The 22,327-nt window shown below is 48.2% G+C and overlaps 2 pseudogenes; one reads left to right on the forward strand and one right to left on the reverse strand.

Moving 5' to 3' along the window:
* The first annotated feature begins 11,313 nt into the window (after positions 1 to 11,313).
* On the forward strand, positions 11,314 to 12,606 carry LOC134366568 (EOLA-like protein; annotated as a pseudogene).
* Positions 12,607 to 13,934: 1,328 nt separating this feature from the next.
* Positions 13,935 to 15,379, reverse strand: LOC134368542 (heat shock transcription factor, X-linked member 3-like; annotated as a pseudogene).
* Positions 15,380 to 22,327: the final 6,948 nt, after the last annotated feature.

Raw genomic sequence — 22,327 nt, forward strand, 5'->3', positions numbered from 1 at the left:
TCTCTCTATCTGTCTGTCTGTGTGTCTCTCTGTCTGAGTTTCTGTCTGTCTGTCTCTGTCTGTCTGTCTGTCTCTCTGTCTGACTGTATGTGTGTCCGTCTGTTTGTGTGTCTTTCTGTCTCTGTGTCTGTCTGGCTCTGTGTCTGTCTGTCTGTCTGTGTGTCTGTGTGTCAGTCTGTCTGTGTGTTTTTCTGTCTCTCTGTCGGTCTGTGTGTCTCTCTTTCTGAGTTTCTGTCTGTCTGTCTCTGTCTTTGTGTCTGTCTGTCTCTCTCTGTCTGTCTGTGTCTGTCTGTCTGTCTGTGGTGTGTGTCTGTCTGTCTGTCTCTGTCTGTCTGTCTGTTTGACTGTCTATGTGTCTCTATCTGTGTTTCTGTCAGTCTGTGTGTCTGTCTTTCTGTCTCTGTGTCTGTCTGTGTCTTTCTGTCTCTGTGTCCGTCTCTCTGTGTCTTTCTGTCTCTATGTCCGTCTGTTGTCTGTGTGTCTCTGTCTGTCTGTCCTTGTGTATGTCTGTCTGTGTGACTATCTGTCTGTCCTTGCCTCTATGTGTCTCGCTCTGTCTCTCTGTCTGTCTGTGTGTCTGTCTCTCTGTTTGTCTGTCTGTCTGTGTGTATTTTTATCACTCTGTCTTTCTGTCTCACTGTCTGTCTGTCTGTGTGTCTATCTGTCTGTCTTTGTCTCTCTGTGTGTCTTTCTCTCTCTCGGTCTGTCTGTCTGTGTTTATGTCTGTCTGTGTGTCTGTCTCTATGTATGTCTTTCTGTGTGTCTTCTGTCTATGCGTCTTTCTGTCTCTGTGTCTGTCCGTCTCTGTGTCTGTCTGTCTGTGTGTCTATCTGTGTGTCTTTATCTCTCTGTATGTCTCACTGTCTGTGTGTCTGTATTTCCCTGTGTATGTTTGTGTGTCTGTCTGTCTGTCGGTCTCTCTGTCTGTCTCTCTGTCTGTCTCTGTGTCTATCTGTCTGTCTTTGTTTCTTTGTAGGTCTGTCTGTCTTTGTGCCTGTCTGTCCCTGTATCTGTCTGTGTTTGTGTGTGTCTGTCTGTCTCTCTGTCTGTCTGTCTGTCAGTGTGTCTGTCTCTTTGTCTGTCTGTGTGTCTGCCTCTGTGTCTGTCTGTGTGTCTTTCTGTGTCAGTGTCTCTCTGTCTGTGTTTCTGTCTCTCTGTGTGTCTGTCTGTCTCTGTCGGTCAGTGTGTCTGGGTCTCTGTGTGTCTGTCTGTCTCTCTCTGTGTGTCTGTCTCTCTGTCAGTGTGTCTGTCTCTCTGTCTGTCTGTGTGTCTGTCTCTGTGTCTTTCTGTCTCAGTGTCTCTCTGTCTGTGTGTCTGTTTCTCATTGTGTCTGTATGTCGGTGTGTCTGTCTGTCTCTGTGTCTGTCTGTCTGTTTGTCTATCTGTCTGTCTTTGTCTCTCTGTCTTTCTCTCCGTCTATGTGTCTGTCTGTCCCTGTGTCTGTCAGTGTGTCTCTCTGTCTGTCTGTCTGTGTGTCTGTCTCTCTGTAATTCTGTCTGTCTGTGTGTCTTCTGTTTATGCGTCTTTCTGTCTCTGTGTCTATCTCTCTGTATTTCTGTCTGTCTGTGTGTCTCTCTGTCTCTGTGTCTGTCTATTTGTCTATCTGTCTGTCTTTGCCTCCTGTGTGTCTGTCTGTCTGTGTGTATGTCTGTTCCTGTGTCTGTCTGTGTGTCTGTCTCTCTTTGTGTCTGTGTCTCTGTTTGTCTCTGTCTCTGTGTCTTTCTGTCTCTGTGTCTGTCTCTCTGTGTGTCTATATCTCTCTGTCTGTCTGTCTCTGTGTCTTTCTGTATGTTTGTCTGTCTGTCTGTGTGTCTGTCTGTCTCTGTGTGTCTGTCTCTCTGTGTGTCTGTCTGTCTGTGTGTCTATGTGTCTGTCTTTATCTCTCTGTATGTCTGTCTCTCTGAGTGTCTTCTGTCTGTTCGTCTTTCTGTCTCTGAGTCTGTCTGTCTCTGTGACTGTCTGTCTGTGTGTCTTTCTGTCTGTCTGTCTGTCGGTAAGTCTGTCTGTGTGTCTGTCGGTGTGTCTGTCTGTCTGTGTGTCTGTCTCTGTGTCTGTCTGTCTATGTGTCTGTCTCTCTGTGTGTCTTTCTGTTTGTCTGTCTGTCTGTCTTTGTCTCTCTGTATGTCTGTCTGTCTGAGTGTCTTCTTTCTTTGTGTCTGTCTCTCAGTGTGTCTGTCTGTGTGTCTCTCTGTCTGTCTCTCGGTCTGTCGGTCTGTGTGTTTCTCTGTCTGTGTGTCTGTCTCTCTTTGTGTCTGTGTCTCTGTTTGTCTCTGTCTCTGTGTCTTTCTGTCTCTGTGTCTGTCTCTCTGTGTGTCTATATCTCTCTGTCTGTCTGTCTCTGTGTCTTTCTGTATGTTTGTCTGTCTGTCTGTGTGTCTGTCTGTCTCTGTGTGTCTGTCTCTCTGTGTGTCTGTCTGTCTGTGTGTCTATGTGTCTGTCTTTATCTCTCTGTATGTCTGTCTCTCTGAGTGTCTTCTGTCTGTTCGTCTTTCTGTCTCTGAGTCTGTCTGTCTCTGTGACTGTCTGTCTGTGTGTCTTTCTGTCTGTCTGTCTGTCGGTAAGTCTGTCTGTGTGTCTGTCGGTGTGTCTGTCTGTCTGTGTGTCTGTCTCTGTGTCTGTCTGTCTATGTGTCTGTCTCTCTGTGTGTCTTTCTGTTTGTCTGTCTGTCTGTCTTTGTCTCTCTGTATGTCTGTCTGTCTGAGTGTCTTCTTTCTTTGTGTCTGTCTCTCAGTGTGTCTGTCTGTGTGTCTCTCTGTCTGTCTCTCGGTCTGTCGGTCTGTGTGTTTCTCTGTCTGTGTGTCTGACTGTCTGTGTATTTGACTGTCTGTGTGTCTATCTGTCTGTCTTTGTCTTTCTGTATGTCTGCCTGAGTGTCTTCTGTCTGTGTGTCTGTCTGCCTGTGTGTCTGTCTGTCTGTGTGTCTGTCTGTCTGTCTTTGTCTCTCTCTATGTCTGTCTGTCTGAGTGTCTTCTTTCTTTGTGTCTGTCTGTCTGTTCTTCTTTCTATCTCTGTGTCTCTATGTCTATGCGTCTTTCTCTCCCTGTGGATGTCTGTCTCTGCCTGACTGTGTGTCTGTCTGTCTGTGCGTATTTCTGTCTTTGTGTCTGTCTTTCTTTTTGTCTTTCTGTCTCTGTGTCTGTCTATCTCTGCCTGTTTCTGTGTCTGTCTGTCTGTCTCTGTCTGTAGGTGTGTCTGTCTGTCTGTGTGTCCTCTGACTGTGCGTCTTTCTGTCTTTGTGTCTGTCTGTCTGTGTGTCTTTCTGTCTCTCTGTCTGTCTGTCTCTGTCTTTCTGTGTGTCTGTCTTTCTTTGTGTCTTTCTGTCTGAGTTTCTGTCTGTGTGTGTGTCTGTCTGTCTGAGATGCTGTCTGTCTATGCGTCTGTCTGTCTGTCTCTGTCTGTCTATCTGTCTGTCTGTGTGTCTTTCGGTCTCTGTGTCTGTCTGTCTGTCTGTATGTCTGTCTCTGTCTGTCTGTGTTTGCGTCTCTCTCTCTGTCTGTCTCTGTCTGTCTGTCTGTCTGTCAGTGTGTCTTTCTGTCTCTGTGTCTCTCTGTCTGTCGGTCTGTCTGTCTCTGTCTGTCTGTCTTTGTGTCTGTCTGTCTGTCTGTCTCTGTCTGTCTGTCTGTTTGTCTGTTTGTCTCTCTCTCTTTCTGGTTCTCTGTCTTTCTATCTGTCTGTTTGTCTGTCTCTGGGTCTGTCTCTCAGTGTGTCTGTCTGTCTGTCTGTATTTCTGTCTCTGTGTCTGTTTCTCTGTGTTTCTGTCTGTCTGAGTTTCTGTCTGTCTGTCTGTCTGTCTGTCTCTGTCTTTCTGTCTGTCTGTCTGTCTGTCTGTCTCTCTGTGTCTGTCTGTCTTTTTGTCTGTATGTCTGTGTGTCTATCTGTCTGTGTGTCTGTCTGTCTCTCTGTGTGTCTGTCCGTCTATGTGTCTGTCTGTCTCTGTCTGTCTGTCTGTCTGTTTGTGTGTCTGTATCTATGTGTGTCTGTCTGCCTGAGTTTCGGTCTGTCTGTCTCTATCATTCTGTCTGTCTGTCTCTGTGTCATCTGACTGTGCGTTTTTCTCCCCGTTTGTCTATGTCTGTCAGTGTGTCTGTCTGTCTGTGTGTCTGTCCGTCTGTGTGTCTTTCTGTCTCAGTGTCTGTCTGTCTGTGTGTATGTCTGTCTCTGTGTATCTCTGTGTGTCTGTCTGTCTGTCTCTGTTTGTCTATCTGTCCCTCTGTGTGTCTATCTGTCTGTGTGTCTGTCTGTGTGTCTGTCTGTCTGTCTCTCTGTCTCTGCTTTTGTGTCTGTCTGTTTGTCTGTCTTTCTGTGTGTCTGTCTGTCTCTGTGTCTTCTGTCTTTGTGTCTTACTGTCTCTGTGTCTGTCTCTCTGTGTGTCTGTCTGTCTGAGATTCTGTCTGTCTGTCTGTGTGACTGTCTATGTGTCTCTATCTGTGTGTCTGTCCGTCTGTGTGTCTGTCAGTCTGTGTGTCTGTCTTTGTGTGTGTCTGTCTCTGTCTGTGTGTCTGTCTGTCTGTGCAACTTTCTGTCTCTCTGCCTTTCTGTCTCTGTGTCTGTCTCTTTGTTTCTTTCTGTCTCTGTGTCTGTCTCTCTGTGTCTTTCTGTCTCTGTGTCCGTCTCTCTGTGTCCTTCTGTCTCTATGTCCGTCTGTTGTCTGTGTGTCTCTGTCTGTCTGTCTACCGTTCACATCTGCCGCCATTTCAGAGCACAATGGTCACAGGAATTTTTAAAAACAGAAAGCAGCTGTGAAGGCCGTGCAGATAACCCTAACTGAAGCGAGGGGATCATGCCCTTGTGCTCCCTCCCAATGCCCCCTTGACTAGTCACTGGAAGGGACTTGATTCCAGAGAGGCAGTTCCCATCAACTGAGGGCAATTCCTGGAGAGGACCTTGGCTGGGAGTCATCAAAAACTGATGCCCTTGGCAGCTTGGGTAATGAGTGCCTCAGTTGTAAAGGGGTATCTGGGTGACATCACACCACCCACTGTAGTCCATCTCTTGGAACACTTAAACCTATTATCTTCATGTAGAAAGTTCACCTGATTTGAGACTAACTCCTCAAAGATTCCTGCTGTTCTCTTCCTGATGGAGCTCATAGGAGAAGGAATGGTGGATAATTATGGGCCCTTTGCTACAGCTGGCCTCTAAGCCATAGTGATGATCATTTTCTCTCTTGTCTACTATGCATTCGAGTGTCCCCTCTGTCTCAGCCAGCACCTCTACTGTTCTCAGTGACTTACCTGGTCGAGTAATATGGACCTTAATCCCTGAGGGTTAGGAGCCCCTGGTCCCCATGCTCTTCTCAGGATGTGGCACTTACAGTTGTCCAGATACCATAGAAGTTAGGCAGGGGATTATCAAGACACATTCAAGCAGAAAACCTGAGTGTCAAACATATCCCTCACTGTTCCCACTGTGTGAGAGCAGCCCTGCTTCCTCCTGACGATCAGGACCAATTATCCCTGCAAGGATGGTAACACCTTTCTGTGCCTGCTGGTCCTACAGCATGAGGTGCTCAAAGTGCCCAGGTGGGAGCCACAGCTTAAAGTTCAATCGGACTCTTATTGTTTCTTCTGATAGGAATATTGTCACTTTGGGAACCAATATGTCTAGCCATCACCGTCCAATATGGTAACCAGCAGCCACATGTGGCTGTTGAGTACTGAAATGGGGTTAGTGTGACTGAGGACCAGAACTTTTAATATAATTTTAAATAATTTACATTTAAGTACAAATAGCTAAATGTACCTAAAGGCTACCTTCTTGGATAGCACAAGTGTATAACTACAGAACCTCATCTTGTGGGCAGATGGTATAAATTCCCATGTAGGTCGATGCCAGTGATAGTCACTGAGGTCATTCGACACTTTGGTTCATGGATCACGTATTGTACCTACTGACAGCGGACAATAATAATAGATTTTGAGTGTGTACATTCGCTGGAGGACACCCCATCCTTACAGGGTGTCATCTCCTAATTTGCACCCCATTTGCACTGTGTAGAAGCCATTCCATTGCTCCAGAAGACCAGCAGCTTCTGGGTGGTGTAATGTGAACAGTAAGAAGGTAGTCCCACTTGGACGGGAGGAAAGTAAGGACAGACAGGTTTGAAGATTTTGATGACACTAACAACCAGTTGTAAGAGAAAGAGGGGAAAAAGAGAGGGAGGCAGAGAGAGAGATGCCACAAATAACTTCTTGTAGTATCTTTCCTATGTTTTTGAAAATACTATTCTAAGGTTAAACATTTTGTTTTGTCATATTTTTATTTTATTATTTTCATATAACCTATTTTTCATTTCCGCTCCTGAAACTTCAGCTTCCTGGTTTTTCACCTTATGTTCTATACACAAGAGTTGTCTTCTGACTCTTTGCTCCCAAGCTTTTTAAATTAATTGTATGAAGCACATACTTTTCTGTAATCTGAGAGCTAATGATGCAGCACTTCACTTTCACTGTCTCATTATATTTCATTCCCCGAAAAAAACAGAAGCCTTGGGTTCCTGGGAAGGTAACGAACTAAAGCAAATCTTTATCTTTTGACTCTTATAGTTGCATTATCATAAATCACGGTTGAGAATTTACTGCGTATTCACACTAGTACAGACAAGGAGCCAGAATTACCTTGGCCATTTCTCCGACATTATATAATATATACACACCCTTGATTCTGACAGGGGCACATAGATATTTTGTATTCTGTCATCTGCACTGCAGGGGAAATGATTTGGGGTAATGGTACTTCCGTGTGGCCAAGGTCACATAGGGTTGCTGAAAGTACAAAGTGTACTGACTGATATGCTAAAGGCATTTAAGGAATATCTCTCCATGGCGTCATCCTACGTATTAGGGATGACATATGTAACTACTGTGAAAAAGGCAAAGTTGTCCTTTGGTTTTGTCTATAATTCACGTTTCCCTTCCACTGCTGTGTCCCTTCCGCTAACAGTACTCTTACTGGACGTGATTATACTTATTAAAGGGTCCAGTAAGTAACAATTTACTTCTCTGGGTCTACCTTTAGACATTAAACTCCCAGATAGGTCTCTGCCTTAATGATGTTGGGGTCAGTCATTTCTAACAATGTGCCTGAATTTTAATAGCCCCTCAACATTCACCTCTTAATGTTCAATGTGTACACGTACCCTAAATTTTATGAAATCATGAGGTACATTTTCCAATTTCTCCCAGATTTAGAACAAAACTTCCCATCATGGGAATTCAAACAGCAGTTGTTTCATGCACAGATGGTGACCCTCAGCGTTCCACGATTGTGAAAACTTGAAGGAAAAGATCCGGAACATTGTGAAGCTGTGACATCAGGTACAGGAGGGCACCTGTAATTCCAGAAGAAGAAATCAAGTCCGGGATCCCCTCTCCACCAAGTGCTCATCTCAGTAATATTTTTTTCCTTGTGTCTTCACTCAAGGATCATCCTTGGAAACTATTTATGCACCTGTCAATTAACAAGAATAAAGACCATTGTAATAGTGTAAATGCGCCTATGAAAACTTTAAATAAAACCACTCCTGAATTATCTTATTTTGAATATATTATGGCAGATTAGTAACCGAGGCGGGATTAGTTTCCAGACTTCATAAAACGCTCCTACGAGGCCCTATGTCCGGATAAGTCACTCAATAGAAAAATGGGCCAGAGGCCTTTCCTAGAAGAAAAAACCAAACCGACCAAGCAGTATTTGAAGGGAAACTAAGATTTGGGTCAAGGTCCTCCCAGACTGGCGGTGCCCCGCACACGTGGCAGGAGCAAAGGGGAACTGTCCCTGGAGGAGAGCACCCTCACCCAGGGCCTCAGAGGCAAAGAAACAAAGGGAGGAAGGTGGCCACCTTCTCAAAGGCGAAGGAGGGAGGCAGCGGAAGAGAAAGTGGTGACAGGCACAGAGAAGGAACGAAGTCACGTAGAAATCACCCTGAGCATGAAGGATCAGCTCGGGAGGAGAGCATCTGCACTAGAGAGGGACTGCTGAGGCAGGGATGCTGAGTAAAGAGAGGAGCAGTGGCATTCCTGAGGACAGGCCTGGCCAGGGAGGCTGGCCTCCCATGGCCGTGCCAAGGAAAGGGACCAGAAACGCAGCGGGAAGGCTCAGAAGGCCACTGGGGTGGACAGCGACTTCCGCACATGCTCCCCGGGGACATGCCAAGTGCTGTGGTCTCAGGAAAGGAGGCAACGTCTTGGTGGGACAGTTGGCTGCAAAGAGTGATCCTTGGAAAGGACAAGGACTTCCTGAAAGGAGGACATGTGGCAGGGTGGGGAGGGAATCCTGGGGTGGAGAAGAAAGCAGAACCTGAGGAAGGGACTCACTCATGACCCCAGGAGTCCAGGGAAGGCGAGTCTGTGCTAGCACGGTGACCCAAGGCACAGTGGCCGAGCTGGAGCAGAGGAAGGAGACAGGGAAGGCCCCAGATGTCTGCAGTTCTCTGGCCTCTGCCTGGGGGCTCCAGAGTGCCATGGAAGGGTCACAGAGCGAAAGGTGGGAGCAGGGTACCAGTGAAGGGGTGAAGGCTGACCTGCCAAGACATGGCCAGTGTGGGAGGGAGGGAAGACCTGTCCCTGCCAGGACTGTGGGAATGAGGGGATGGGAAGCTGCAGGTGAAGACAGTGTGACACGGAGGTCAGAAGTCAGGTCGTTGCCACGTCTGCAGCTCACTTGTTACCTGTCATGAAAATCAAGACTGAGATGCATTTCGCAGGGGTGGCCAAAGACCACCCTCCCCATCCATACCTGCGACCCAGCGAAGTGGTTCTTCCCAGGGTCACCCACCACCATGGCGGGGAACTAGCCTTGTGGCTGCTGCCCTGAGTCCCCGCTCCTTGTCACAGATCAGACTTCTGCTTTGTCCCCACTCTAGTGACACTGCACAGGACATGTGAATGGCACATGCTCCTCAGCACGCCCATGAAAGCGAGGAGCAGCTGGCAGAGTCAGAAGAGGACGTGCTGTGACAGCACAGTCATGGCTGTCCCCACTAGAAGCCACGTATTGTATCCGACTCATTAGGGAAGCTCCAGCTCTTCCACCAACAGGACACGGGAGCAAGGACAGCAGCCCACCAGTAAGGGGACGCTCACTCATGATTTGACACTGCTGCAGGGAGGAGCCGGGGGTTCGGCATAAGCTGGCAACCATGGGTGGGGAAAGGATTCCAGGAGGGGACACTGGCGTGGATGACAATTGGAGCTGCTGATATTTCGCGTCCCTCGCAACCCTGAGGCCTATGTCCCATGGAGAACCTACTTTGTCCCCCTCACCTCATGTCCTCGAGCTTCCCCAGGGACAGAGCAGGTGCATCTCACAAGAATAGAAGAGCAAGCCGTCCTCTGTTGATCCAACATTTACTAACCAGCTACCGTGTCCTGGGTACCCGGCTTACCGCAATGAGTGACCCACAGGACTTAACCTCAAGGAACTTGGAGACGCTGGATGTCCCGACTCTTGCAGTGATTACAACCCTGGGTTACAAGAACCTGTTGGAGGGAGGGGGGGGGAGGGCAGAAAGTGCCACCCGAACTCAGAGACAAAAATACCTAACATTTGGGGGTGGGTGGGAGGGGCAGTGAATGTGGCTTTAAACTTGGGCCCTGAAGGAGGACAGGGGTCTGCCAGGTCTAGAGGAGGTGGGTCTTCCAGGCTGTGGGAATGGTCTGAGAGAAAGCAAGGCGTCCTGGCAGGGCGGGCTGGTTCGGGGACCAGTGACCAGGCAGCACAATGTGACCCAGCACAGAGTGTTAGGCGATAATGCTGGAGCGAGCTGTGGCCGACTGCACCAGGAGAAGGCTTGGCAGGGTTCTCAGTAGGGGGCTGATGGCAGTCTGATGACGACTGGAGATTTACAGAGTGGCTAGGAGCAAGCAGAGCCCGCCTTCGGGTTCAGCCCTGCGGTGCAAGCCTCAGTCTATGGCCCCGCGGACCCCAGGCAAGTGTTACTGCTCCTCTCGCAGCTTCCGTGCCCTCTGGACTGTCCTCTGGGGTACACACTGGGGGTTGGGATAGGTAGCTGAGGACTTGGGTTGCCATTCTGACCCTTCCCTAAGGGTGCAGCACACAAGTGCCTAAGCTCCCGCCAGCAGCTCCACCCCAGCTCCTCCTGCTGCGGCCACGCCCCAGCCCCTCCTCCTGCAGCCACGCCCCCAGCTCATCCTCCTGTAGCCTCGCCCCCAGTTCCTCTTCCTGGGGCCCCGCCCCCAGTTCCACCTCCTGCCGCCCCGCCCCCAGTTCCTCCTCCCGGGGCTCCGCCCCCAGTCCCTCCTCCTGCGGCCCCGCCCCCAGCCCCTCCTCCTGCGGCCCCGCCCCCAGTTCCTTCTCCCAAGGCCCCGACCCCAGTCCCTCCTCCCGCGGCCCCGCCCCCAGTTCGTAATCCTGCGTCCCCGCCCCCAGTTCCTCCTCCCCCGACCCCGCCCCCAGTCCCTCCTCCCGCGGCCCCGCCCCCAGCTCATCCTCCCCCAGCTCTTTCTCACAGCCCAGCTTACCCAGCAGCTCCGCCCCTGCTCCTCCTTGTCCTCAGCAGTTGAGTGGGCCTGGCAGTGAGGGTTAAACCCGATGATGCACGGATCGTGCCCACCCCAAGGCCTGTCACAAAGAAGGTGTGTGTGCACTGAGGCTAGTGGTTCTCGTTCTCATTATTTCTTTCTCAGGGCACAGGTCTGGGACAGGGGAAGGGGGTTGAACAGGGTGGCACCTGAAGGAGTCGGGAGGAGACACCTGACGGGGACACCTGAGGTCACAGGTCACTCCTAGGGCTGAGCTGAGGTTGGATACCAAGGACTTGTGCTCAGCAGCCCTGGGATAGGAGCCAGGAAGCTCAGGGCCTGCGGTGCCTGGGGCTGGCACAGCCAGGGAGCTGAGAGTATCGGCGAGGTCTGGGTGTGGGGAGGGCAGCAGGAGAAGAAGCAGAGCCCAGGACTGTCCCTGTGTGCTGCCAGAGGGCTGAAGCCAGCCCCGACTCTCACTAGCCCACACTCGTCCGTGTTCCCCTCGGACTTGATGACCTCTGTCGTAGCACTGATCACACGCTGTCCTGCCTGTGCCTTTCTCTAGCTGTCCCTGCCATAGTCCGTGAGCTCTCCGAGCATTCCATCAGGTCGATCTGAGTGACCCAAATAACAGCCTTCCCAGTCCCAGTCTTCCCTTGGGCCTGCTGTGCCGACAGAGGGTAGCAGTGAACCATCGAGGTCAGTGTGGATTCAGGGCACCTGGGAAACGGGGTGAAGGTCAGGCCCACTGGCCGTGAGCTTGGAGGACTGATGTGTGATGAGCTTCTGTGTTCCCACAGGCCACCGAGGCACAGAGAGCTTGCGGAAGATGAAGATCTGTTGCCTCTCCTTCCGGCAGCCTTATGCTGGCTTTGACTTAAACGGGGTCAAGACCTTGGAGTCACGTTGGTGTCCCCTGCTCGGCAGCCACCAGAACCATACCATCGCCATCCACATTGCTAACAGGGACTGGGAAGACGATGCCTGGTGGGAGCTGCTGCAGGGGAGGCTCGGGATGACGCCCGCTCAGATTCAGGCCTTGCTTCAGGAAGGGGAAAAGTTTGGCCGAGGAGAGGTAGCTGGTAAGTGACGATGTGCTGATCGTTGTGCTGATGACTCCAAGAGCTGCCACCCTGAATCTGGCTGGGGAGTTTGGGGGCTTCTCTTTTGGCTTGAACTGGTTTGTGTGTTTGCTGCAATTTTCTTAAGCAACACACCTTCAAGGGGGCAGCAAGGGGCCCTGGGCTGGGGTCTGCAGGCCCAGCTTGCCTCACCTCCGGTAAATCATTTCTCTGCTCTGGGCCTCAGTTTCCTCTTCTGACCTGTGAAGCTGGGTCAGGTCCATGATGTCATGTGGTGCTGGGCTGTGCATGTGCGTGAGTGAGGGGCAGAGACCACCAGAGGCAGCACAGCACATTGTGTGGGTTGGCTGCCTGCCTGGCTCCACTTGCCTGCCCTGTCCCCACCACCAGTGACACCCTGGGCTAATCCCTTCACCTCCGTGGGTGGTGGGGGGTCCACATCCGCACCTGCCCCTGGTGAACTGCCTCAGAGCCTCGTTGTCTCCATGTTCCCGGGCAGTGGCTGGTGCCCTTCCATTCTCAAACTCCTACCCTCAGCAGTCTTGCTGGCGCCTGCACGTTACTTGTGTGGCTTCACAGGGGAGCAGGCCCTGTCCTCTTCATTTCAGGAGAGCTCCCTCGGCCTCACCCAGGATTCCCGGAACATGTTTGGCTCATCATCTGTGCTCCGTGAGAAGGCCCTGCTACCCTTCCTGTCCTTGTGGTGATGTCATCTAAGTCTGTAGTGGCCGTAATTTTGAATAACCAAGTTGTCACACTGGCAGGCCTTAGTTGATGGAAGGGAAAACCACCCGTGTGTTTCTCTCTTTGTGCACAGGGCTCATTGACATTGGGGAATCTTTGGAGTGTCCCGAAAACTTAGCTCCTGAGGAGGTCGTGGAACTGGAAAACCAAGCTGTCCTGACCAACCCGCAGCAGAAGTACCTGACTGTGATTTCCACCCCAGGTGGTTACTGGAGCCCTTACCTAGCAAAGGGGGAAAGGATATATTCCAGGTTGACATCCCAGGGCGCCTGATCCCTTTGGGGCAGAAGGTGTGATGTGTGTGGGCTCTTGAGAGGAACGTGGCTGAGAAACCAGCTAAATCATGGCACTGTTGATTCGCCATCTTGGTGCACGTGCATGTAGATCAGGTTAAGTGTGAATTACCCCTGGATTGTAGCGTGCTTCCCACTATGTGGTATTCACAGAAATGGGTTTCTGCGCTCACATGAAGGGAATAAGGGCTTCTTGTGGTCATTTTGGTTCTGCCAATGTCTAGATTGTAGAAATAAATTGTGTCAAAGGTAACTGTGAAGTGTTTGGGGCTCCTTCATTTTTCCCCAGTCTTTCTTCTGGTCGGAGCTCATCAACTGTTTGAACAGCATCCTGGTGACCTTGTGTAAAGCGTGGGTCCAGGCACTGAATGTCTGCCTGAGAGTGACCAGCCATCAATAGCCTGACTCATCCAGGACGAAGAGGACGTCAGACTTAGAAACATGCAGCTGTCCATCCTTCCAGATTCCTCTAGGTCTCTTGTACACACGTCCCCCCGTCATGAGGGCCAATGGTTCATGAAGCCCATGTGTCGCCCGCAGCACAGAGCTTCTTCAGATCCAAACAAAGGACCTGAGATACAGCTCTCATTGAGTGAGGCTGATTTTGCAAAGTGATCAGTAGTGTTATAACTTAGTAGCAAATCTTTCTGTTTTTCTTGTGTGATTTCCCAGCAAAGTTTCTAGTGGTGGTTAGCTATGAGGATCATGGGCTTTCCTCCCAGGCATGGACTGCAGTGTCTGGTCTCTTCTGAGCCAGGACACAGTGGTTGTACCTCCCTTGGAAGATGGGGCAGCCTCTTTGGAGGGACCCTGGGTGCTGGGTTGGGACACTCAGCTGTGGAACAGAAAGTTCCTGGCAACAGTGTGGGGACAGCGATGAGGAAGGAATCTCTTGTTTCAAGGTACGAGAATAATATAAGTTGATACTCCCAAGGTCAGGAGTGAGGCTGTTCTGTCTCCTGAGCAGCAGGCAAGGCTCAGGGGACCGGATCTTGCTGGGCGAGCCCTCCATAGTCCCCAGCAAAATCCTTTGCTCAGTGTGTGGAAATGCAGCTGCCTCAAATGGAAGAGGACATTGGGGACAAAGCCTGTCTAGGGCAGGATCTTTAGTCTCATGTCAGTGAGATGTGTGTGTTATAGAAGTTTAGAAATGACAGGGAGTCTCACTTCTCATTTACATGGTTTATTTGCTAACATGGGGTTTTGTTGGATTTATTAAAACCAAAAAGGGCTTCACCATTAGTAAATGGCCCTTCTTATCATTCCTTAGTGGCCTGTGAGTTTAGGGACCTGGATTGTCCTTAAACTGTTCACAGAATGCACCCGTGTAATCAGCACTCCGACTGCTCCTCGTTGGGCAGCTCACTCGGAGACATTTCTAAGAGGGAAGCCATCAGAGTGGAATAACACATGTCATACAGAGACATCGGGAGACCAATTCCAGGGTAAAGTGGAAGGTTGGGGAGCGGGTCCCCTGCACCTTCCATTATTACAGTGTCAGCCCTGGGCTCAAACCTAACATTCACAGAGATGTCTTCCCCCCTGCTTGGATCATTTGGCTCTTGAGGGGAACAATTTCCTTGGGGATGTCTAGCAACAGTGCCCCTAGACCGGGTACCCCCAGGGAAGATGGAGAACTGAGGGTTACTGGGTCCCTGGACATTTGGGGCTTCCCCCTGGGACTTGCTGTTGGATTCTTTCTTGGCCTTAATGTGTTGGATTCGCAGGGAATGTCTCGTAGGTACCAGCTTCTTTCTCTTTGCGGTTGGTGCACAGGTTGCTGGCAGAGCAGTGTTTCTGAGGTCAACTTTTATGTGGATGTTCTCAAGGAGCCCAGGCTAGTCTCTCTGAAAATTGGGGTTACTGTAAAGCTGAAACAAAAGGAAACATTTTAGTCACTCTGAGATAAGATGTGCATTCTTTTATCACCCAGAATCACAGGAGTCTTATTTGATGATGGAGTAAGGAAGTGTTTAAGGTGCTGGCACGTGTCACTGTGTCCTATAGCATGACCTCACTAGAGAGAAACAATTCATAAGTGAGGGTGGCAGTCTGTACATTTGACATTCCCTTGCTCTGAGTCTCTACTCCTACCCACAGAATATATCTAAGGGCGTGGTCATTTAATATCAAAATCTATGCTTTCAAAGGGTAGATTTGGATCTGTCCATGAATAATAGGTCATGTTAAAGTTGTCCTCACAAATGAAACTCTTGTCGTATATCATTCACCTTGGTACCTGTAAAGATGTTTGTGTAACAGAGAAAAGGGGTAAGAGGAATATTTTCTACTTTACCATAATTTTCTTGTTCCCCAGAGAATGAACTGAAGAGGTCTTTGTGCGTGTTTTGCTGAATCCATAGTGGTTCATTTGGCGAATGAAGGTTTTCATGCTGTCTGTTTCAAAAATCCTGTCCACGCCTCTCCTGCGAAGAATTTCCCTCTGGAAAAGGTCTTCCTCTATGATCACGGTGTGTCCATCGTCATCCCAGCGCACAGACTCGAGAGCGTCATCCTCAACGATCTTCCAGAGCCTCCTCGGGAAGGAGAGTGTTCTGGGGTCACTGTCTTCTTCTACACTGGACGCCCGTTGGTTTTGATCTGCTGGTTGTTCATCATTTTGGGAGTCTGCATCTTGTCCCACGGCTTGGTCACCTTGGACGTCTGATACCTCCCTTGGATCCAGGTTTGGATCAGTTGGGACCCCGCTTGCTGGCTCTCCACCAGAAGATGAGGCGAGCTCGTTTTCATTGTCGTCAGTATCCTGACTATCCATGGGCTACACTGTCATCAGGAGCACTTTGTACCCCACACCATTAACCACTGTCCCAGTAAGTACAAACTGCCTTCACTCTGAGTGGCGATGCCCAATAAATACTGTCCACAGGATTCTAGAATCTCGGTAGTGGGGCAACCAGCTGCTGAAGTCATCGTCCTCTTTATTTGTCATGTGATGTCACGTACGTGGCTCACGGCCAGTCTGGAGATTGGGCCCTGTCCAAGTGTGGGAAGGGGACAGGTAGCTGGGCCACCCAGCTTCTCTCTTTTCTAAAAGTGTAGAAAGGGTGGTTCACATTCCCAGAAAGGTCTCCCATGTGCTGAGAGACACATGGTTTCACGGGGCCTGACCCTGGATGAGTTGAGCAGCCTTGATCCCATGGCCACTCCCACCCCTGAAGACAGGGGAGGCCTGTTGCTGGCCTCTCTGGTTTGCTCAAGGGCCAGTCCCCAGTTAGTCCAAACTTGGGTATCACCAGGACTGTCTGGGTCAGCTGGGCCCCTGGGTGACTGTACCTCCCAGGAGATGGTGGTCCCTACCAGGCTGGGAAATCTAGTCTCGGTTGGTGTCCCTCTTCTCCCCCCATCTCTTTCCTGCTTTGGTCTCTTCCAAACACTCCTGCTGGTGGGATCCATCTGCTCTGAAGGGCCCAGAGAAAGAGTGACTTATTACCACGTGCTCCAGTTGTCCCCAGAGTGGGGCTGCGCCTGAGCACGGTGGGAGTGCTCCTCTTGCTTCTCGACCAGAGCGGTACTCAGAGCACGGATGTGTGATTGGATGGGCACATGCTCGCCTGGGCTTTGCACTGTCATGTGGAGCTCTGCCTGTCCCCAATGCGTCCCTCCACCGATCACAACACGGTTGTCTTTACTTTCCATTTCTTCGTCATGGATCCTGTTCTTATTGTCGGAGACCCTCTCATTTGTGAGGCCTGCTTTACAGAGACTCTATTATGAGGAAAGTTCGTACTTGTTTAACTAGACATGAGTAAAGGAATGCAATACAAAAATACCCATCAACGTGTATTTGAAAACAGATGAGAGTCTGAGGGGCTGGGGGAGCGGTGGAGAAAAACCCCAAATAATTGTCATTTTCAAACAGAGATGAGAGGATAGAACCCTTTCTTTGGTGATACCTGCTCTCTAGCCATTGAGGACAATTTTGTTCTTAATATTCACTCTGCACAGGAGATGGATTGGTACAGGGCAAAGGCTCTAGGCTGAAAGGATTCTGGGTCCTCTTCCTACTAAGCAGTAGACTCTCTAATGGCCAGGCCTTTGTTACTAAAAGGGGAGTACAAAGTTGGTTTGAAAGAGAACCTTTTGAGGTATCTTTCAGTCCAAGGGTGCTAATCCTTAATCATTTCTGGGTTTGGGATTGGTCTGTGGTAACGATGCTTTTAAACAAGTTTACAAAGCCTTCATTCGTGAAGTCAGTTTAACCTGTATGCACGTGCATGTACAGGATTAGAATTGAAATGAACTTTATTTTGATGTCTCCAAAGGTCACTCCTAGTGTTTTCAGTGAAACTGCCAGTGTGTTTCACATGCGTGGCAAAGTCTTTTTTCTTAAGCGAATTCTTAAGCCTGAGAGTGACATATCGCAGTGGCCTTTGCTAGCGTATGCATGCTGCTGATGACTTCTAAAAAGGCTTTGGCCGTTGGGTGGGAGGGGAAGGGTAGTGAAGAGAATGCCCAAGGAATCCATAGCTCTGGCTTTCAGCAAAGAGCTGCTATTTATGTGATTTGGTTTAGACACATGTATGTCATGTCGCTTGCATAGGACCATTAGCTAACATTCTCTTTTTTTTTTTCAGAATCACCGAAAGTCCACTAGGATTGAGAGTGTACGGCCTCTGGCTCTTCTTATGCCCTGAAGGGGAAATAATTCACAGTGCCTTCTCAGTCCAGTCAGAGAAAGGCATTATAGGAACTCCGGTGTCCCTCAACTTCGGCCTCTTCAGCCTTGAGGAGCCTTGGGCTGCCACTCAGACAGTCTTTCTAAGGAACCTGCTATGCCCAAGCAACGTTGAGAGAAATGATCGGTTTTCTCTTCAGTGCTCCAGAGCCCCCCAAAGATGACCCCTGTGTGTCACCAGCTTATGAATGGAATCAATCACCACAGTCCTGTCACCCAAGCCGAGCACAGCTGACTCAAGCACCTGTGAGGACCAGTGACCCCCTGGGAAAGTGACCTAAGTCATACCTTGCTGCACTTTCTCTCTCTCTCTCTCTCTCTGACACACACACTCACACACTCACATACTCTCATACACACACTCACACACATCCCAACTTTCCTCCTCTCTCACACACACACTCACACTCACAGACAGTGAGTGACAATCTGGTGGCTGACAAGCTTTCCCGTAGAAAGCTCACCTCAAAAGTAAGAAGAGGCACGACCATGGTCATCCAGCTCAGCACCATTGTGATGTGCGTCCTTCGCTGTTCTGCAATCACGTCCATCGAGTAGAAGAACAAGACGGACCACACGATGCAGTAGAGGACCACGAGGCAGAGGAAGGACATGAGAATCCACAGGGGGACACACGCCACCTGAGGGGAGGAGGAGAGGAGGATCTGTCTAGACCTTCTGCCCCAGCCTCTGACAGGACGCACCGTAGTCACCTTCCTCTCCAGTTCAGGCAGCACAAGCTGCCATGAGGACAGTCCCACCTCCCAGGACTGCGGTGGGGACAGCATGGGAAGGAAAAGGTGGAGCGTGTGCACGACAGGGCCCACCTCCCAGGAAACGTTGTCATCAGTGCCTGTTCCTTCAGGTGACAGCCTCGCATCTGGCCCCACATCCTCTTCTCTTCCTGACAGCCTCCCTCCTTCCCTCCCTCCAGCTCCACATGACTCTGGTGGCTTCACATCTGCCCAAGGAAACGGGTCCCTGCTGTCACCCTGTGCACATACGCATGATATCGCCCCGACATACTTTCTCCACAGGCAACATTTCCCCAACCTGCTGGGGGTGCTTTGACAACACATTTGCCACCATGTTCCCCAGAAACTGCGGCTGCCTGGGCTCCTACAGACCCCCATGTCCACCCCTACCGAGTTAGTGAGCTGGGCAGATTGATGCTGGGGACGTAACACCACCCGTCCCTGCCACCACGCCAAGGCACGTTCTGAGTATGTTGCTGCCATACCTGAAAGACCTCATCTCACCCACACTCAGGCCTGCCAAATGCGCCCTGGGGACGTCACCTGCCCAGGCTCACTTGAGTCATTTTCCTCCTGCCTGCCCTGGCCGTGGCACCACTTCTCAGTTGTCCTTGTTTCTTTCATTATTTGTCATACAGTAAAACAGCTGTTTGCTTTTCGTGTACAGTTCTGTGAGTTTTAACACACATCACCACAGGCCAGATACAGAACAGCTCCGTCATGCCGTCCCTTCATTGTCACAGCGTCACCCCACCATAATCCCTGGCAACCACTGCCCTGTTCTCTATTGCTATACTTTCGTCTCTGTTAGAATGTTGTGCAGATGGCATCACACCGCATGTAACCTTTGACTCAAGTTGTCCCCTGTGTCCATGGGCTGTCCCTGTCACAGCTGAGTGCTATTCCATCATACAATGACTACAGCTTGCTCATGCAGCCGTCCGGTGAACGCGGCTCCAGGTCTCGGCTACCACAAACAAGGCCTCTCTGCAAGCACTCGCACGTGGGCTGTTTAGTGGCTGTGCGTTTTCATTTCCCTACAGTAAGCACCCAGGCATGGGACCGCTGGGTCACATGGTAAGAGCGTGTTTATCTGTAAGAAAGTGCCACACTGTTTCCCAGAGCGAGTGTATAATTCTTTCTTCCGAACAGAACTGCAGGAGTGTCCCTGTTCCTGTGCATCCCCCCAACACGTGGGACTGTCAGTGATTTTAGTTTCGTCTTTCAGACAAATGTGCTGCGGGACCTCGTGGAAGTGTTTGTCTTTCCCTCGGGTAAACTTTCCTTGTGCTCATTTGCCACGTGTACATCCTCTTTGTGAACCTTCTGTCAAGTCTTGCCAGTTTTTAAATTAGGTGTTCGCCTTCTCAGTTTTGAGTTTTTAAGCGTTTTTTGTATGTTTTGGATACAAGTCAATGTTTTGACACGTGCTTTGCAAATATTTTTTTCCTATCTGTGGCCTGTCTTTTCGTTCAGTTCATTTTAATTCTGAGGAAGTCCAAATTTATTTACTTGTTTATTTTATGGATTTTGCTGACTCTAGGACCGGAGCAAAGGAAACACAAGATGGGTTTAACATTTTGTGGTGCCAGAAGGTAAGAAATGAGGAGGAACAGAAAGACGCAGGATCTCCCAGAGGCTGAATGGAATCCAAAAGCTGGAGAAAGTGAACAGCAGACTAAATTATGATAACATTGAATTATAACGAATAGAATAAACGAATTTTGAGTCTTCTAATCTATGAACATAGTAATATGCCCCCATTTATTTAGATCTTCTTTAATTTTTCTCAGCCATGTTTTCTATTTTTCAGTGCAAAGGTCTTGCATATCTTTCATTAAATTTATTCCCAAACATTTTATGTCTTTTGATGCTATTGATAAGGCGCTCACACTTTTTTAACATTTCCATGTGTTTCTTTTTAGTATAGAGAAGTACAATTGATTTTTTTTACATTGAACTCATATTTCAGAATCACAGGATATTAACTTAATATCATTTTGAATTTTTTGCTTAGAATCCTTAGAATTTTTCACATTGACCATTGTGTTCTTTGCAATAATGGCACTTTTATTTCTTCCTTTTGCATCTGTATGTCTTTTATTTCTTTCTCTTGCCCTATTGCAATAGTTTGGACCTCTAATAAGACAGTTGAGCAGAAGTGTGAAGTCAGATATTTTTGCCTTGTTCCTGACCCTAGGTGGAAAACATTTAATATTTTACTATTAAGCATAATCTTAGCTCTAGGATTCCTGTAGGTTTTTTCTTTTTTAATAAATTGAGAAAGTTCCTATATATTTCTAGATTGCTGAGAATTTTTTTTTGTAATGAAATGTTCTAAAATTTTCAAATGATTACCTGCATTTAATAGTCATTAGAACTTTTATGTGATACTGACTTTCTGTCTATTTTTTCTAACAATTACTGAGAAGTTATAGAGGTCAGGAACTTGGATCTACATAAGGAAATGGAGAACAGCAGAAAAGAAATAAATGAAGGTGAAGCAGAATGCTTTTTTTATTCTTAACTGATCTAAACGATAACTGTTTAAGTTAATAATAGTAACATTGGTGATTAGAAAGTACAGATAAATAAAATCAATGATACAAGAATGAGAGAGAAGAATTGAATATACTTTTTAGTTTTATTTGTTTGTTTTTATTGAGACATAATTGATAATACACATTTGTGCGGTACAGAGTAGGATATCAATACTGTGTGCAATACATGATGATCAAATCGGGAGAGTTAGTATACTCATCTTTACAAAACGTAGTCATTCTTTGTGACCCTTGACCAGTTCCTCACTAGCCCCTTCCCCTCTCCCTTTCCTGCCTCTAATAACCATGAATTTGTTCTCTCCTTTTGAAACTTCAGTGTATTCCTGTGATTGTTGTTTCTTTCGCTCATTCTTTGTTTCTTGAGTAAACTTTTAAAAATAAGATATAAACACTAAATAAGAAGCTTGGAACATTTTAGAGACTGGTTAAATGGTTGTGTTCAGAATGCTGATAGAAATGTGGAGAGTAAAAACCATGTGGATGATGAGGGCAATTATCAGTGCAAGCCATGTGAGACCCCTGCATTGCTGTAAGGCCACCAGCAGAGAGAACACTCACCACATGTGCTCCCTGGACTTTGGACTTCCCAGCCTCTGAAACTGTAAACAATAAGTGTCATTTCTTATAAATTACCCAGTTCCAGTATTTTGTATTTTGTGTTAAGCAACAGAAACAGACTAATACAAATGCTTTGCTCTCTAGCCACAGGCCCCACCACTCCATATTGTCAGACTCAGCTGTTTCACGTATTATGTTACTGGCTCAGCTTTGTAGCCATTCGAATTTGCAACTCTTGGTCCAGAAGCCCAAACTTATTCATTATACATGTACTGAGTTCCCATTGTGTTGGGAGAGGGATTGAGGGTTAGAAGGAAGATTCAAAGATTAATAAGTGAATTATATCAAACATTTCAGGGAAAAATAACACCAATTTTACACAAACTCTTTCAGAAAATAGGGGAAGAGGGAATACACTCCAACCCATTTTATAAGGTTAGCACTACCTTATTAACAAAATCAAAGACTGCCAGAAAAGGAAGTTGCAGTCTAATTTTCCTCATGGATTTAGACAAAAAAACCTTAAAGAGATATTATGAAATGAAATCCAGCACTATGTGAAAAGGACAATACACCTATGACCGAGTGGGAGTGATCACAGAAATTCACAGTAGGATTAACGTTTGAAATCCTTCGATGTAATCAACCTCAATGACATCAATTATACACTCATTTCATTATACACAAAAGAAGCATTTGACAGAATTCAACAACCATTTACGATAAAAAGTGTCAGTGAACTAGGAATAGAAAGCAACTCTTCAATCCGATACCAGTCATCCACATAAACTGACAGCAAACACACTCAGTGAATGCTGAAGAACAGCTGGCTTGTTCCTAGTTCTGGGACATTAAGAATGAAGTTGCAATAAACATTGGAGTACAGGTTTTTGTGTGAACGTAAATATTCCTTTCTCTGAGACAAATGCCCAGGAGGACAATACCTGGGATATGTGGTAGTTGAATACTTACTTTTTTAAAGGAAACTACCACATTGTTTTCCAGTGGCCATATCCACTACATCAGCAGTGTTTGAGTGATCCAGGTTCCCCACATCCTCACAAGCATTTGGTATCAGCACTTTTTGTTGTTGTTGTTTTAGCCATTGTGATAGGTGTGTAGTAAACCATGCCACTGTGGTTTTAGTTTGCATA

The sequence above is a fragment of the Cynocephalus volans genome, chromosome X, assembly GCF_027409185.1.
Source record: "Cynocephalus volans isolate mCynVol1 chromosome X, mCynVol1.pri, whole genome shotgun sequence".
NCBI classification, from domain to species: Eukaryota; Metazoa; Chordata; class Mammalia; order Dermoptera; family Cynocephalidae; genus Cynocephalus; species Cynocephalus volans.